The sequence below is a fragment of the Danio rerio genome, chromosome 1 (assembly GCF_052040795.2).
Source record: "Danio rerio strain M-AB ecotype USA chromosome 1, GRCz13ab, whole genome shotgun sequence".
NCBI classification, from domain to species: Eukaryota; Metazoa; Chordata; class Actinopteri; order Cypriniformes; family Danionidae; genus Danio; species Danio rerio.
This window is the reverse complement of record NC_141021.1, coordinates 43,010,078-43,028,404: the sequence shown is the minus strand read 5'-3', so window position 1 is coordinate 43,028,404 and position 18,327 is coordinate 43,010,078. Positions and strand designations below refer to the sequence as shown.

Here is an 18,327-nt window from a genome sequence, read left to right as displayed (position 1 = left end):
ATCTTGATGGTCCAGGATCGACATCGGTGAATTTGAATCTTGATGGTCCAGGATCAACATCACTGAATTTGAATCTTGATGGTCCAGGATCAACATCAGTAAATTTGAATCTTGATGGTCCAGGATCAACATCACTGAATTTGAATCTTGATGGTCCAGGATCAACATCAGTAAATTTGAATCTTAATGGTCCAGGATCAACATCTGTAAATTAGAATCTTGATGGTCCAGGATCAACATCACTGAATTTTAATCTTGATGGTCCAGGATCAACATCACTGAATTTAAATCTTGATGGTCCAGGATCAACATCGGTGAATTTGAATCTTGATGGTCCAGGATCAACATCAGTAAATTTGAATCTTAATGGTCCAGGATCAACATCTGTAAATTAGAATCTTGATGGTCCAGGATCAACAACAGTAAATGTGAATCTTGATAGTCCAGGATCAACATCTGTGAATTTGAATCTTGATGGTCCAGGATCAACATCTGTAATTTTTAATCTAAATGGTCCAGGATCAACATCAGTGAATTTGAGTCTTTGTGGTCCAGGATCAACATCACTGAATTTGAATCTTAATGGTCCAGGATCAACATCCGTGAATTTGAGTCTTTGTGGTCCAGGATCAACATCACTGATTTTGAATCTTAATGGTCCTGGATCAACATCGGTGAATTTGAATCTTGATGGTCCAGGATCAACATCAGTGAATTAGAATCTTGATGGTCCAGGATCAACATCGGTGAATTTGAATCTTGATGGTCCAGGATCAACATCACTGAATTTTAATCTTGATGGTCCAGGATCAACATCTGTAAATTAGAATCTTGATGGTCCAGGATCAACATCAGTGAATTTGAATATTGATGGTCCAGGATCAACATCAGTGAATTTGAATCTTGATGGTCCAGGATCAACATCTGTAATTTTTAATCTTAATGGTCCAGGATCAACATCAATGAATTTGAGTCTTTGTGGTCCAGGATCAACATCACTGAATTTGAATCTTAATGGTCCAGGATCAACATCAGTGAATTTGAGTCTTTGTGGTCCAGGATCAACATCACTGATTTTGAATCTTAATGGTCCAGGATCAACATCAGTGAATTAGAATCTTGATGGTCCAGGATCAACATCAGTGAATTTGAATCTTGATGGTCCAGGATCAACATCAGTTAATTTGAATCTTGATGGTCCAGGATCAACATCAGTAAATTTGAATCTTGATGATCCAGGATCAACACCAGTAAAACTTGAGTCTTTGTGGTCCAGCATCAACATCACTGAATTTGAATCTTGGTGGTCCAGGATCAACATCACTGAATTTAAATCTTGGTGGTCCAGGATCAACATCAGCGAATTTGAATCTTGATGGTCCAGGATCAACATCGGTGAATTTGAATCTTGATGGTCCAGGATCAACATCATTGAATTTGAATCTTAATGGTCCAGGATCAACATCACTGAATTTTAATCTTGATGGTCCAGGATCAACATCAGTGAATTTGAATCTTAATGGTCCAGGATCAACATCTGTAAATTAGAATCTTGATGGTCCAGGATTAACATCAGTGAATTTGAATATTGATGGTCCAGGATCAACATCAGTGAATTTGAATCTTGATGGTCCAGGGTCAACATCTGTAATTTTTAATCTTAATGGTCCAGGATCAACATCAGCGAATTTGAATCTTGATGGTCCAGGATCAACATCGGTGAATTTGAATCTTGATGGTCCAGGATCAACATCATTGAATTTGAATCTTGATGGTCCAGGATCAACATCACTGAATTTTAATCTTGATGGTCCAGGATCAACATCAGTAAATTTGAATCTTAATGGTCCAGGATCAACATCTGTTAATTAGAATCTTGATGGTTCAGGATCAACATCAGTGAATTTGAATCTTGATGGTCCAGGATCAACATCAGTGAATTTGAATCTTGATGGTCCAGGATCAACATCTGTAATTTTTAATCTTAATGGTCCAGGATCAACATCAATGAATTTGAGTCTTTGTGGTCCAGGATCAACATCACTGAATTTGAATCTTAATGGTCCAGGATCAACATCAGTGAATTTGAGTCTTTGTGGTCCAGGATCAACATCACTGATTTTGAACCTTAATGGTCCAGGATCAACATCGGTGAATTTGAATCTTGATGGTCCAGGATCAACATCACTGAATTTGAATCTTGATGGTCCAGGATCAACATCTGTAAATTTGAATCTTAATGGTCCAGGATCAACATCAGTGAATTAGAATCTTGATGGTCCAGGATCAACATCAGAGAATTTGAATCTTGGTGGTCCAGGATCAACATCAGCGAATTTGAATCTTGATGGTCCAGGATCGACATCGGTGAATTTGAATCTTGATGGTCCAGGATCAACATCAGTGAATTTGAATCTTGATGGTCCAGGATCAACATCAGAGAATTTGAATCTTGGTGGTCCAGGATCAACATCAGCGAATTTGAATCTTGATGGTCCAGGATCGACATCGGTGAATTTGAATCTTGATGGTCCAGGATCAACATCAGTGAATTTGAATCTTGATGGTCCAGGATCAACATCAGTAAATTTGAATCTTGATGGTCCAGGATCAACATCAATGAATTTGAGTCTTTGTGGTCCAGGATCAACATCACTGAATTTGTATCTTAATGGTCCAGGATCAACATCAGTGAATTTGAGTCTTTGTGGTCCAGGATCAACATCACTGATTTTGAATCTTAATGGTCCAGGATCAACATCAGTGAATTTGAGTCTTTGTGGTCCAGGATCAACATCACTGATTTTGAATCTTAATGGTCCAGGATCAACATCGGTGAATTTGAATCTTGATGGTCCAGGATCAACATCACTGAATTTGAATCTTGATGGTCCAGGATCAACATCTGTAAATTTGAATCTTAATGGTCCAGGATCAACATCAGTGAATTAGAATCTTGATGGTCCAGGATCAACATCAGTGAATTTGAATCTTGATGGTCCAGGATCAACATCAGAGAATTTGAATCTTGGTGGTCCAGGATCAACATCAGCGAATTTGAATCTTGATGGTCCAGGATCGACATCGGTGAATTTGAATCTTGATGGTCCAGGATCAACATCAGTGAATTTGAATCTTGATGGTCCAGGATCAACATCAGTAAATTTGAATCTTAATGGTCCAGGATCAACATCTGTAAATTAGAATCTTGATGGTCCAGGATCAACATCAGTAAATGTGAATCTTGATGGTCCAGGATCAACATCACTGAATTTGAATCTTGATGGTCCAGGATCAACATCACTGAATTTGAATCTTGATGGTCCAGGATAAACATTACTGAATTTGAATCTCGATGGTCCAAGATCAACATCAGTGAATTTGAATCTTAATGGTCCAGGATCAACTTCAGTGAATTTGAATCTTAATGGTCCAGGATCAACATCAGTGACTTTGAATCTTGATGATCCAGGATCAACATCAGTAAAACTTGAGTCTTTGTGGTCCAGCATCAACATCACTGAATTTGAATCTTAATGGTCCAGAATCAACATCAGTGAATTTGAGTCTTTGTGGTCCAGGATCAACATCAGTGAATTTGAATCTTGATGGTCCAGGATCAACATCAGTGAATTTGAATCTTGATGGTCCAGGATCAACATCAGTAAATTTGAATCTTGATGGTCCAGGATCAACATCAATGAATTTGAGTCTTTGTGGTCCAGGATCAACATCACTGAATTTGAATCTTAATGGTCCAGGATCAACATCAGTGAATTTGAGTCTTTGTGGTCCAGGATCAACATCACTGATTTTGAATCTTAATGGTCCAGGATCAACATCAGTGAATTTGAGTCTTTGTGGTCCAGGATCAACATCACTGATTTTGAATCTTAATGGTCCAGGATCAACATCGGTGAATTTGAATCTTGATGGTCCAGGATCAACATCACTGAATTTGAATCTTGATGGTCCAGGATCAACATCTGTAAATTTGAATCTTAATGGTCCAGGATCAACATCAGTGAATTAGAATCTTGATGGTCCAGGATCAACATCAGTGAATTTGAATCTTGATGGTCCAGGATCAACATCAGAGAATTTGAATCTTGGTGGTCCAGGATCAACATCAGCGAATTTGAATCTTGATGGTCCAGGATCGACATCGGTGAATTTGAATCTTGATGGTCCAGGATCAACATCAGTGAATTTGAATCTTGATGGTCCAGGATCAACATCAGTAAATTTGAATCTTAATGGTCCAGGATCAACATCTGTAAATTAGAATCTTGATGGTCCAGGATCAACATCAGTAAATGTGAATCTTGATGGTCCAGGATCAACATCACTGAATTTGAATCTTGATGGTCCAGGATCAACATCACTGAATTTGAATCTTGATGGTCCAGGATAAACATTACTGAATTTGAATCTCGATGGTCCAAGATCAACATCAGTGAATTTGAATCTTAATGGTCCAGGATCAACTTCAGTGAATTTGAATCTTAATGGTCCAGGATCAACATCAGTGACTTTGAATCTTGATGATCCAGGATCAACATCAGTAAAACTTGAGTCTTTGTGGTCCAGCATCAACATCACTGAATTTGAATCTTAATGGTCCAGAATCAACATCAGTGAATTTGAGTCTTTGTGGTCCAGGATCAACATCAGTGAATTTGAATCTTGATGGTCCAGGATCAACATCGGTGAATTTGAATCTTGATGGTCCAGGATCAACATCACTGAATTTGAATCTTGATGGTCCAGGATCAACATCACTGAATTTGAATCTTGATGGTCCAGGATCAACATCAGTAAATTTGAATCTTAATGGTCCAGGATCAACATCTGTAAATTAGAATCTTGATGGTCCAGGATCAACATCAGTAAATGTGAATCTTGATGGTCAAGGATCAACATCAGTGAATTTGAATCTTGATGGTCCAGGATCAACATCTGTATTTTTTAATCTTAATGGTCCAGGATCAACATCAGTAAATTTGAGTCTTTGTGGTCCAGGATCAACATCCGTGGATTTGAGTCTTTGTGGTCCAGGATCAACATCACTGATTTTGAATCTTAATGGTCCAGGATCAACATCCGTGGATTTGAGTCTTTGTGGTCCAGGATCAACATCACTGATTTTGAATCTTAATGGTCCTGGATCAACATCGGTGAATTTGAATCTTGATGGTCCAGGATCAACATCTGTAAATTTTAATCTTAAAGGTCCAGGATCAACATCAGTGAATTAGAATCTTGATGGTCCAGGATCAACATCAGTGAATTTGAATCTTGATGGTCCAGGATCAACATCAGTTAATTTGAATCTTGATGGTCCAGGATCAACATCAGTAAATTTGAATCTTGATGATCCAGGATCAACATCAGTAAAACTTGAGTCTTTGTGGTCCAGCATCAACATAACTGAATTTGAATCTTAATGGTCCAGAATCAACATCAGTGAATTTGAGTCTTTGTGGTCCAGGATAAACATCTGTAAATTTGAATCTTAATGGTCCAGGATCAACATCAGTGAATTAGAATCTTGATGGTCCAGGATCAACATCAGTGAATTTGAATCTTGATGGTCCAGGATCAACATCAGTAAATTTGAATCTTGATGGTCCAGGATCAACATCAGAGAATTTGAATCTTGGTGGTCCAGGATCAACATCAGCGAATTTGAATCTTGATGGTCCAGGATCGACATCGGTGAATTTGAATCTTGATGGTCCAGGATCAACATCACTGAATTTGAATCTTAATGGTCCAGGATCAACATCAGTAAATTTGAATCTTAATGGTCCAGGATCAACATCTGTAAATTAGAATCTTGATGGTCCAGGATCAACATCACTGAATTTGAATCTTGATGGTCCAGGATCAACATCACTGAATTTGAATCTTGATGGTCCAGGATCAACATCAGTAAATTTGAGTCTTAATGGTCCAGGATCAACATCTGTAAATTAGAATCTTGATGGTCCAGGATCAACATCACTGAATTTTAATCTTAATGGTCCAGGATCAACATCACTAAATTTGAATCTTAATGGTCCAGGATCAACATCAGTGAATTAGAATCTTGATGGTCCAGGATCAACATCAGTGAATTTGAATCTTGATGGTCCAGGATCAACATCAGTTAATTTGAATCTTGATGGTCCAGGATCAACATCAGTAAATTTGAATCTTGATGATCCAGGATCAACATCAGTAAAACTTGAGTCTTTGTGGTCCAGCATCAACATAACTGAATTTGAATCTTAATGGTCCAGAATCAACATCAGTGAATTTGAGTCTTTGTGGTCCAGGATCAACATCAGTGAATTTGAATCTTGGTGGTCCAGGATCAACATCAGCGAATTTGAATCTTGATGGTCCAGGATCAACATCGGTGAATTTGAATCTTGATGGTCCAGGATCAACATCATTGAATTTGAATCTTGATGGTCCAGGATCAACATCACTAAATTAGAATCTTGATGGTCCAGGATCAACATCAGTGAATTTGAATATTGATGGTCCAGGATCAACATCATTGAATTTGAATCTTGATGGTCCAGGATCAACATCACTGAATTTTAATCTTGATGGTCCAGGATCAACATCAGTAAATTTGAATCTTAATGGTCCAGGATCAACATCTGTAAATTAGAATCTTGATGGTCCAGGATCAACATCAGTGAATTTGAATCTTGATGGTCCAGGATCAACATCTGTAATTTTTAATCTTAATGGTCCAGGATCAACATCAATGAATTTGAGTCTTTGTGGTCCAGGATCAACATCACTGAATTTGAATCTTAATGGTCCAGGATCAACATCAGTGAATTTGAGTCTTTGTGGTCCAGGATCAACATCACTGATTTTGAATCTTAATGGTCCAGGATCAACATCGGTGAATTTGAATCTTGATGGTCCAGGATCAACATCACTGAATTTGAATCTTGATGGTCCAGGATCAACATCTGTAAATTTGAATCTTAATGGTCCAGGATCAACATCAGTGAATTTGAATCTTGATGGTCCAGGATCAACATCAGTGAATTTGAATCTTGATGGTCCAGGATCAACATCGGTGAATTTGAATCTTGATGGTCCAGGATCAACATCAGTGAATTTGAATCTTGGTGGTCCAGGATCAACAGCTGTAAATTTTAATCTTAATGGTCCAGGATCAACATCAGTGAATTTGAGTCTTGATGTTCCAGGATCAACATCAGTGAATTTGAATCTTGATGGTCCAGGATCAACATCAGTGAATTTGAATGTTGATGGTCCAGGATCAACATCTGTAATTTTTAATCTTAATGGTCCAAGATCAACATCACTGAATTTGAATCTTAATGGTCCAGGATCAACATCAGTGAATTTGAATCTTAATGGTCCAGGATCAACATCGGTGACTTTGAATCTTAATGGTCCAGGATCAACATCACTGAATTTGAATCTTGATGGTCCAGGATCAACATCTGTTAATTTGAATCTTGATGGTCCAGGATCAACATAGGCGAATTTGAATCTTGATGGTCCAGGATCGACATCAGTGAATTTGAATCTTGATGGTCCAGGATCAACATCTGTAAATTAGAATCTTGATGGTCCAGGATCAACATCAGTAAATGTGAATCTTGATGGTCCAGGATCAACATCACTGAATTTAAATCTTGATGGTCCAGGATCAACATCAGTAAATTTGAATCTTAATGGTCCAGGATCAACATCTGTAAATTAGAATCTTGATGGTCCAGGATCAACATCACTGAATTTGAATCTTGATGGTCCAGGATCAACATCACTGAATTTTAATCTTGATGGTCCAGGATCAACATCAGTAAATTTGAATCTTAATGGTCCAGGATCAACATCTGTAAATTAGAATCTTGATGGTCCAGGATCAACATCAGTAAATGTGAATCTTGATAGTCCAGGATCAACATCTGTGAATTTGAGTCTTGATGGTCCAGGATCAACATCTGTAATTTTTAATCTAAATGGTCCAGGATCAACATCAGTGAATTTGAGTCTTTGTGGTCCAGGATCAACATCACTGAATTTGAATCTTAATGGTCCAGGATCAACATCCGTGAATTTGAGTCTTTGTGGTCCAGGATCAACATCACTGATTTTGAATCTTAATGGTCCTGGATCAACATCGGTGAATTTGAATCTTGATGGTCCAGGATCAACATCACTGAATTTGAATCTTGATGGTCCAGGATCAACATCTGTAAATTTGAATCTTAATGGTCCAGGATCAACATCAGTGAATTAGAATCTTGATGGTCCAGGATCAACATCAGTGAATTTGAATCTTGATGGTCCAGGATCAACATCAGTTAATTTGAATCTTGATGGTCCAGGATCAACATCAGTAAATTTGAATCTTGATGATCCAGGATCAACATCAGTAAGACTTGAGTCTTTGTGGTCCAGCATCAACATCACTGAATTTGAATCTTAATGGTCCAGAATCAACATCAGTGAATTTGAGTCTTTGTGGTCCAGGATCAACATCAGTGAATTTGAATCTTGGTGGTCCAGGATCAACATCAGCGAATTTGAATCTTGATGGTCCAGGATCAACATCGGTGAATTTGAATCTTGATGGTCCAGGATCAACATCATTGAATTTGAATCTTGATGGTCCAGGATCAACATCGGTGAATTTGAATCTTGATGGTCCAGGATCAACATCTGTAAATTTTAATCTTAATGGTCCAGGATCAACATCAGTGAATTAGAATCTTGATGGTCCAGGATCAACATCAGTGAATTTGAATCTTGATGGTCCAGGATCAACATCAGTTAATTTGAATCTTGATGGTCCAGGATCAACATCAGTAAATTTGAATCTTGATGATCCAGGATCAACATCAGTAAAACTTGAGTCTTTGTGGTCCAGCATCAACATAACTGAATTTGAATCTTAATGGTCCAGAATCAACATCAGTGAATTTGAGTCTTTGTGGTCCAGGATAAACATCTGTAAATTTGAATCTTAATGGTCCAGGATCAACATCAGTGAATTAGAATCTTGATGGTCCAGGATCAACATCAGTGATTTTGAATCTTGATGGTCCAGGATCAACATCAGTAAATTTGAATCTTGATGGTCCAGGATCAACATCAGAGAATTTGAATCTTGGTGGTCCAGGATCAACATCATCGAATTTGAATCTTGATGGTCCAGGATCGACATCGGTGAATTTGAATCTTGATGGTCCAGGATCAACATCACTGAATTTGAATCTTGATGGTCCAGGATCAACATCTGTAAATTTGAATCTTAATGGTCCAGGATCAACATCAGTGAATTAGAATCTTGATGGTCCAGGATCAACATCAGTGAATTTGAATCTTGATGGTCCAGGATCAACATCAGTTAATTTGAATCTTGATGGTCCAGGATCAACATCAGTAAATTTGAATCTTGATGATCCAGGATCAACATCAGTAAGACTTGAGTCTTTGTGGTCCAGCATCAACATCACTGAATTTGAATCTTAATGGTCCAGAATCAACATCAGTGAATTTGAGTCTTTGTGGTCCAGGATCAACATCAGTGAATTTGAATCTTGGTGGTCCAGGATCAACATCAGCGAATTTGAATCTTGATGGTCCAGGATCAACATCGGTGAATTTGAATCTTGATGGTCCAGGATCAACATCATTGAATTTGAATCTTGATGGTCCAGGATCAACATCGGTGAATTTGAATCTTGATGGTCCAGGATCAACATCTGTAAATTTTAATTTTAATGGTCCAGGATCAACATCAGTGAATTAGAATCTTGATGGTCCAGGATCAACATCAGTGAATTTGAATCTTGATGGTCCAGGATCAACATCAGTTAATTTGAATCTTGATGGTCCAGGATCAACATCAGTAAATTTGAATCTTGATGATCCAGGATCAACATCAGTAAAACTTGAGTCTTTGTGGTCCAGCATCAACATAACTGAATTTGAATCTTAATGGTCCAGAATCAACATCAGTGAATTTGAGTCTTTGTGGTCCAGGATAAACATCTGTAAATTTGAATCTTAATGGTCCAGGATCAACATCAGTGAATTAGAATCTTGATGGTCCAGGATCAACATCAGTGAATTTGAATCTTGATGGTCCAGGATCAACATCAGTAAATTTGAATCTTGATGGTCCAGGATCAACATCAGAGAATTTGAATCTTGGTGGTCCAGGATCAACATCAGCGAATTTGAATCTTGATGGTCCAGGATCGACATCGGTGAATTTGAATCTTGATGGTCCAGGATCAACATCACTGAATTTGAATCTTAATGGTCCAGGATCAACATCAGTAAATTTGAATCTTAATGGTCCAGGATCAACATCTGTAAATTAGAATCTTGATGGTCCAGGATCAACATCAGTAAATGTGAATCTTGATGGTCCAGGATCAACATCACTGAATTTGAATCTTGATGGTCCAGGATCAACATCACTGAATTTGAATCTTGATGGTCCAGGATCAACATCAGTAAATTTGAGTCTTAATGGTCCAGGATCAACATCTGTAAATTAGAATCTTGATGGTCCAGGATCAACATCACTGAATTTTAATCTTAATGGTCCAGGATCAACATCACTAAATTTGAATCTTAATGGTCCAGGATCAACATCAGTGAATTAGAATCTTGATGGTCCAGGATCAACATCAGTGAATTTGAATCTTGATGGTCCAGGATCAACATCAGTTAATTTGAATCTTGATGGTCCAGGATCAACATCAGTAAATTTGAATCTTGATGATCCAGGATCAACATCAGTAAAACTTGAGTCTTTGTGGTCCAGCATCAACATAACTGAATTTGAATCTTAATGGTCCAGAATCAACATCAGTGAATTTGAGTCTTTGTGGTCCAGGATCAACATCAGTGAATTTGAATCTTGGTGGTCCAGGATCAACATCAGCGAATTTGAATCTTGATGGTCCAGGATCAACATCGGTGAATTTGAATCTTGATGGTCCAGGATCAACATCATTGAATTTGAATCTTGATGGTCCAGGATCAACATCACTAAATTAGAATCTTGATGGTCCAGGATCAACATCAGTGAATTTGAATATTGATGGTCCAGGATCAACATCATTGAATTTGAATCTTGATGGTCCAGGATCAACATCACTGAATTTTAATCTTGATGGTCCAGGATCAACATCAGTAAATTTGAATCTTAATGGTCCAGGATCAACATCTGTAAATTAGAATCTTGATGGTCCAGGATCAACATCAGTGAATTTGAATCTTGATGGTCCAGGATCAACATCTGTAATTTTTAATCTTAATGGTCCAGGATCAACATCAATGAATTTGAGTCTTTGTGGTCCAGGATCAACATCACTGAATTTGAATCTTAATGGTCCAGGATCAACATCAGTGAATTTGAGTCTTTGTGGTCCAGGATCAACATCACTGATTTTGAATCTTAATGGTCCAGGATCAACATCGGTGAATTTGAATCTTGATGGTCCAGGATCAACATCACTGAATTTGAATCTTGATGGTCCAGGATCAACATCTGTAAATTTGAATCTTAATGGTCCAGGATCAACATCAGTGAATTTGAATCTTGATGGTCCAGGATCAACATCAGTGAATTTGAATCTTGATGGTCCAGGATCAACATCGGTGAATTTGAATCTTGATGGTCCAGGATCAACATCAGTGAATTTGAATCTTGGTGGTCCAGGATCAACATCTGTAAATTTTAATCTTAATGGTCCAGGATCAACATCAGTGAATTTGAGTCTTGATGTTCCAGGATCAACATCAGTGAATTTGAATCTTGATGGTCCAGGATCAACATCAGTGAATTTGAATGTTGATGGTCCAGGATCAACATCTGTAATTTTTAATCTTAATGGTCCAAGATCAACATCACTGAATTTGAATCTTAATGGTCCAGGATCAACATCAGTGAATTTGAATCTTAATGGTCCAGGATCAACATCGGTGACTTTGAATCTTAATGGTCCAGGATCAACATCACTGAATTTGAATCTTGATGGTCCAGGATCAACATCTGTTAATTTGAATCTTGATGGTCCAGGATCAACATAGGCGAATTTGAATCTTGATGGTCCAGGATCGACATCGGTGAATTTAAATCTTGATGGTCCAGGATCAACATCAGTGAATTTGAATCTTGATGGTCCAGGATCAACATCTGTAAATTAGAATCTTGATGGTCCAGGATCAACATCAGTAAATGTGAATCTTGATGGTCCAGGATCAACATCACTGAATTTAAATCTTGATGGTCCAGGATCAACATCAGTAAATTTGAATCTTAATGGTCCAGGATCAACATCTGTAAATTAGAATCTTGATGGTCCAGGATCAACATCACTGAACTTGAATCTTGATGGTCCAGGATCAACATCACTGAATTTTAATCTTGATGGTCCAGGATCAACATCAGTAAATTTGAATCTTAATGGTCCAGGATCAACATCTGTAAATTAGAATCTTGATGGTCCAGGATCAACATCAGTAAATGTGAATCTTGATAGTCCAGGATCAACATCTGTGAATTTGAGTCTTGATGGTCCAGGATCAACATCTGTAATTTTTAATCTAAATGGTCCAGGATCAACATCAGTGAATTTGAGTCTTTGTGGTCCAGGATCAACATCACTGAATTTGAATCTTAATGGTCCAGGATCAACATCCGTGAATTTGAGTCTTTGTGGTCCAGGATCAACATCACTGATTTTGAATCTTAATGGTCCTGGATCAACATCGGTGAATTTGAATCTTGATGGTCCAGGATCAACATCACTGAATTTGAATCTTGATGGTCCAGGATCAACATCTGTAAATTTGAATCTTAATGGTCCAGGATCAACATCAGTGAATTAGAATCTTGATGGTCCAGGATCAACATCAGTGAATTTGAATCTTGATGGTCCAGGATCAACATCAGTTAATTTGAATCTTGATGGTCCAGGATCAACATCAGTAAATTTGAATCTTGATGATCCAGGATCAACATCAGTAAGACTTGAGTCTTTGTGGTCCAGCATCAACATCACTGAATTTGAATCTTAATGGTCCAGAATCAACATCAGTGAATTTGAGTCTTTGTGGTCCAGGATCAACATCAGTGAATTTGAATCTTGGTGGTCCAGGATCAACATCAGCGAATTTGAATCTTGATGGTCCAGGATCAACATCGGTGAATTTGAATCTTGATGGTCCAGGATCAACATCATTGAATTTGAATCTTGATGGTCCAGGATCAACATCGGTGAATTTGAATCTTGATGGTCCAGGATCAACATCTGTAAATTTTAATCTTAATGGTCCAGGATCAACATCAGTGAATTAGAATCTTGATGGTCCAGGATCAACATCAGTGAATTTGAATCTTGATGGTCCAGGATCAACATCAGTTAATTTGAATCTTGATGGTCCAGGATCAACATCAGTAAATTTGAATCTTGATGATCCAGGATCAACATCAGTAAAACTTGAGTCTTTGTGGTCCAGCATCAACATAACTGAATTTGAATCTTAATGGTCCAGAATCAACATCAGTGAATTTGAGTCTTTGTGGTCCAGGATAAACATCTGTAAATTTGAATCTTAATGGTCCAGGATCAACATCAGTGAATTAGAATCTTGATGGTCCAGGATCAACATCAGTGAATTTGAATCTTGATGGTCCAGGATCAACATCAGTAAATTTGAATCTTGATGGTCCAGGATCAACATCAGAGAATTTGAATCTTGGTGGTCCAGGATCAACATCAGCGAATTTGAATCTTGATGGTCCAGGATCGACATCGGTGAATTTGAATCTTGATGGTCCAGGATCAACATCACTGAATTTGAATCTTAATGGTCCAGGATCAACATCAGTAAATTTGAATCTTAATGGTCCAGGATCAACATCTGTAAATTAGAATCTTGATGGTCCAGGATCAACATCAGTAAATGTGAATCTTGATGGTCCAGGATCAACATCACTGAATTTGAATCTTGATGGTCCAGGATCAACATCACTGAATTTGAATCTTGATGGTCCAGGATCAACATCAGTAAATTTGAGTCTTAATGGTCCAGGATCAACATCTGTAAATTAGAATCTTGATGGTCCAGGATCAACATCACTGAATTTTAATCTTAATGGTCCAGGATCAACATCACTAAATTTGAATCTTAATGGTCCAGGATCAACATCAGTGAATTAGAATCTTGATGGTCCAGGATCAACATCAGTGAATTTGAATCTTGATGGTCCAGGATCAACATCAGTTAATTTGAATCTTGATGGTCCAGGATCAACATCAGTAAATTTGAATCTTGATGATCCAGGATCAACATCAGTAAAACTTGAGTCTTTGTGGTCCAGCATCAACATAACTGAATTTGAATCTTAATGGTCCAGAATCAACATCAGTGAATTTGAGTCTTTGTGGTCCAGGATCAACATCAGTGAATTTGAATCTTGGTGGTCCAGGATCAACATCAGCGAATTTGAATCTTGATGGTCCAGGATCAACATCGGTGAATTTGAATCTTGATGGTCCAGGATCAACATCATTGAATTTGAATCTTGATGGTCCAGGATCAACATCACTAAATTAGAATCTTGATGGTCCAGGATCAACATCAGTGAATTTGAATATTGATGGTCCAGGATCAACATCATTGAATTTGAATCTTGATGGTCCAGGATCAACATCACTGAATTTTAATCTTGATGGTCCAGGATCAACATCAGTAAATTTGAATCTTAATGGTCCAGGATCAACATCTGTAAATTAGAATCTTGATGGTCCAGGATCAACATCAGTGAATTTGAATCTTGATGGTCCAGGATCAACATCTGTAATTTTTAATCTTAATGGTCCAGGATCAACATCAATGAATTTGAGTCTTTGTGGTCCAGGATCAACATCACTGAATTTGAATCTTAATGGTCCAGGATCAACATCAGTGAATTTGAGTCTTTGTGGTCCAGGATCAACATCACTGATTTTGAATCTTAATGGTCCAGGATCAACATCGGTGAATTTGAATCTTGATGGTCCAGGATCAACATCACTGAATTTGAATCTTGATGGTCCAGGATCAACATCTGTAAATTTGAATCTTAATGGTCCAGGATCAACATCAGTGAATTTGAATCTTGATGGTCCAGGATCAACATCAGTGAATTTGAATCTTGATGGTCCAGGATCAACATCGGTGAATTTGAATCTTGATGGTCCAGGATCAACATCAGTGAATTTGAATCTTGGTGGTCCAGGATCAACATCTGTAAATTTTAATCTTAATGGTCCAGGATCAACATCAGTGAATTTGAGTCTTGATGTTCCAGGATCAACATCAGTGAATTTGAATCTTGATGGTCCAGGATCAACATCAGTGAATTTGAATGTTGATGGTCCAGGATCAACATCTGTAATTTTTAATCTTAATGGTCCAAGATCAACATCACTGAATTTGAATCTTAATGGTCCAGGATCAACATCAGTGAATTTGAATCTTAATGGTCCAGGATCAACATCGGTGACTTTGAATCTTAATGGTCCAGGATCAACATCACTGAATTTGAATCTTGATGGTCCAGGATCAACATCTGTTAATTTGAATCTTGATGGTCCAGGATCAACATAGGCGAATTTGAATCTTGATGGTCCAGGATCGACATCGGTGAATTTAAATCTTGATGGTCCAGGATCAACATCAGTGAATTTGAATCTTGATGGTCCAGGATCAACATCAATAAATTTGAATCTTAATGGTCCAGGATCAACATCTGTAAATTAGAATCTTGATGGTCCAGGATCAACATCAGTAAATGTGAATCTTGATGGTCCAGGATCAACATCACTGAATTTAAATCTTGATGGTCCAGGATCAACATCAGTAAATTTGAATCTTAATGGTCCAGGATCAACATCTGTAAATTAGAATCTTGATGGTCCAGGATCAACATCACTGAATTTGAATCTTGATGGTCCAGGATCAACATCACTGAATTTGAATCTTGGTGGTCCAGGATCAACATCTGTAAATTTTAATCTTAATGGTCCAGGATCAACATCAGTGAATTTGAGTCTTGATGTTCCAGGATCAACATCAGTGAATTTGAATCTTGATGGTCCAGGATCAACATCAGTGAATTTGAATGTTGATGGTCCAGGATCAACATCTGTAATTTTTAATCTTAATGGTCCAAGATCAACATCACTGAATTTGAATCTTAATGGTCCAGGATCAACATCAGTGAATTTGAATCTTAATGGTCCAGGATCAACATCGGTGACTTTGAATCTTAATGGTCCAGGATCAACATCACTGAATTTGAATCTTGATGGTCCAGGATCAACATCTGTTAATTTGAATCTTGATGGTCCAGGATCAACATAGGCGAATTTGAATCTTGATGGTCCAGGATCGACATCGGTGAATTTAAATCTTGATGGTCCAGGATCAACATCAGTGAATTTGAATCTTGATGGTCCAGGATCAACATCAATAAATTTGAATCTTAATGGTCCAGGATCAACATCTGTAAATTAGAATCTTGATGGTCCAGGATCAACATCAGTAAATGTGAATCTTGATGGTCCAGGATCAACATCACTGAATTTAAATCTTGATGGTCCAGGATCAACATCAGTAAATTTGAATCTTAATGGTCCAGGATCAACATCTGTAAATTAGAATCTTGATGGTCCAGGATCAACATCACTGAATTTGAATCTTGATGGTCCAGGATCAACATCACTGAATTTTAATCTTGATGGTCCAGGATCAACATCAGTAAATTTGAATCTTAATGGTCCAGGATCAACATCTGTAAATTAGAATCTTGATGGTCCAGGATCAACATCAGTAAATGTGAATCTTGATAGTCCAGGATCAACATCTGTGAATTTGAGTCTTGATGGTCCAGGATCAACATCTGTAATTTTTAATCTAAATGGTCCAGGATCAACATCAGTGAATTTGAGTCTTTGTGGTCCAGGATCAACATCACTGAATTTGAATCTTAATGGTCCAGGATCAACATCCGTGAATTTGAGTCTTTGTGGTCCAGGATCAACATCGGTGAATTTGAATCTTGATGGTCCAGGATCAACATCACTGAATTTGAATCTTGATGGTCCAGGATCAACATCTGTAAATTTGAATCTTAATGGTCCAGGATCAACATCAGTGAATTAGAATCTTGATGGTCCAGGATCAACATCAGTGAATTTGAATCTTGATGGTCCAGGATCAACATCAGTTAATTTGAATCTTGATGGTCCAGGATCAACATCAGTAAATTTGAATCTTGATGATCCAGGATCAACATCAGTAAGACTTGAGTCTTTGTGGTCCAGCATCAACATCACTGAATTTGAATCTTAATGGTCCAGAATCAACATCAGTGAATTTGAGTCTTTGTGGTCCAGGATCAACATCAGTGAATTTGAATCTTGGTGGTCCAGGATCAACATCAGCGAATTTGAATCTTGATGGTCCAGGATCAACATCGGTGAATTTGAATCTTGATGGTCCAGGATCAACATCATTGAATTTGAATCTTGATGGTCCAGGATCAACATCGGTGAATTTGAATCTTGATGGTCCAGGATCAACATCATTGAATTTGAATCTTAATGGTCCAGGATCAACATCTGTTAATTAGAATCTTGATGGTTCAGGATCAACATCAGTGAATTTGAATCTTGATGGTCCAGGATCAACATCAGTGAATTTGAATCTTGATGGTCCAGGATCAACATCTGTAATTTTTAATCTTAATGGTCCAGGATCAACATCAATGAATTTGAGTCTTTGTGGTCCAGGATCAACATCACTGAATTTGAATCTTAATGGTCCAGGATCAACATCAGTGAATTTGAGTCTTTGTGGTCCAGGATCAACATCACTGATTTTGATGTTGAATTTGATCTTAATGGTCCAGGATCAACATCGGTGAATTTGAATCTTGATGGTCCAGGATCAACATCACTGAGTTTGAATCTTGATGGTCCAGGATCAACATCTGTAAATTTGAATCTTAATGGTCCAGGATCAACATCAGTGAATTAGAATCTTGATGGTCCAGGATCAACATCAGTGAATTTGAATCTTGATGGTCCAGGATCAACATCAGTGAATTTGAATCTTGATGGTCCAGGATCAACATCAGTAAATTTGAATCTTGATGGTCCAGGATCAACATCAGAGAATTTGAATCTTGGTGGTCCAGGATCAACATCAGCGAATTTGAATCTTGATGGTCCAGGATCGACATCGGTGAATTTGAATCTTGATGGTCCA

General features: G+C 37.7%; 1 protein-coding gene across 1 annotated transcript in view; it reads right to left on the bottom strand.

Annotated features, from left to right (window-relative positions):
• rab33bb (RAB33B, member RAS oncogene family b) overlaps positions 1-18,327 on the bottom strand; it is a 73,758-nt gene that overhangs the window by 25,476 nt on the left and 29,955 nt on the right. The window lies entirely within an intron of this gene.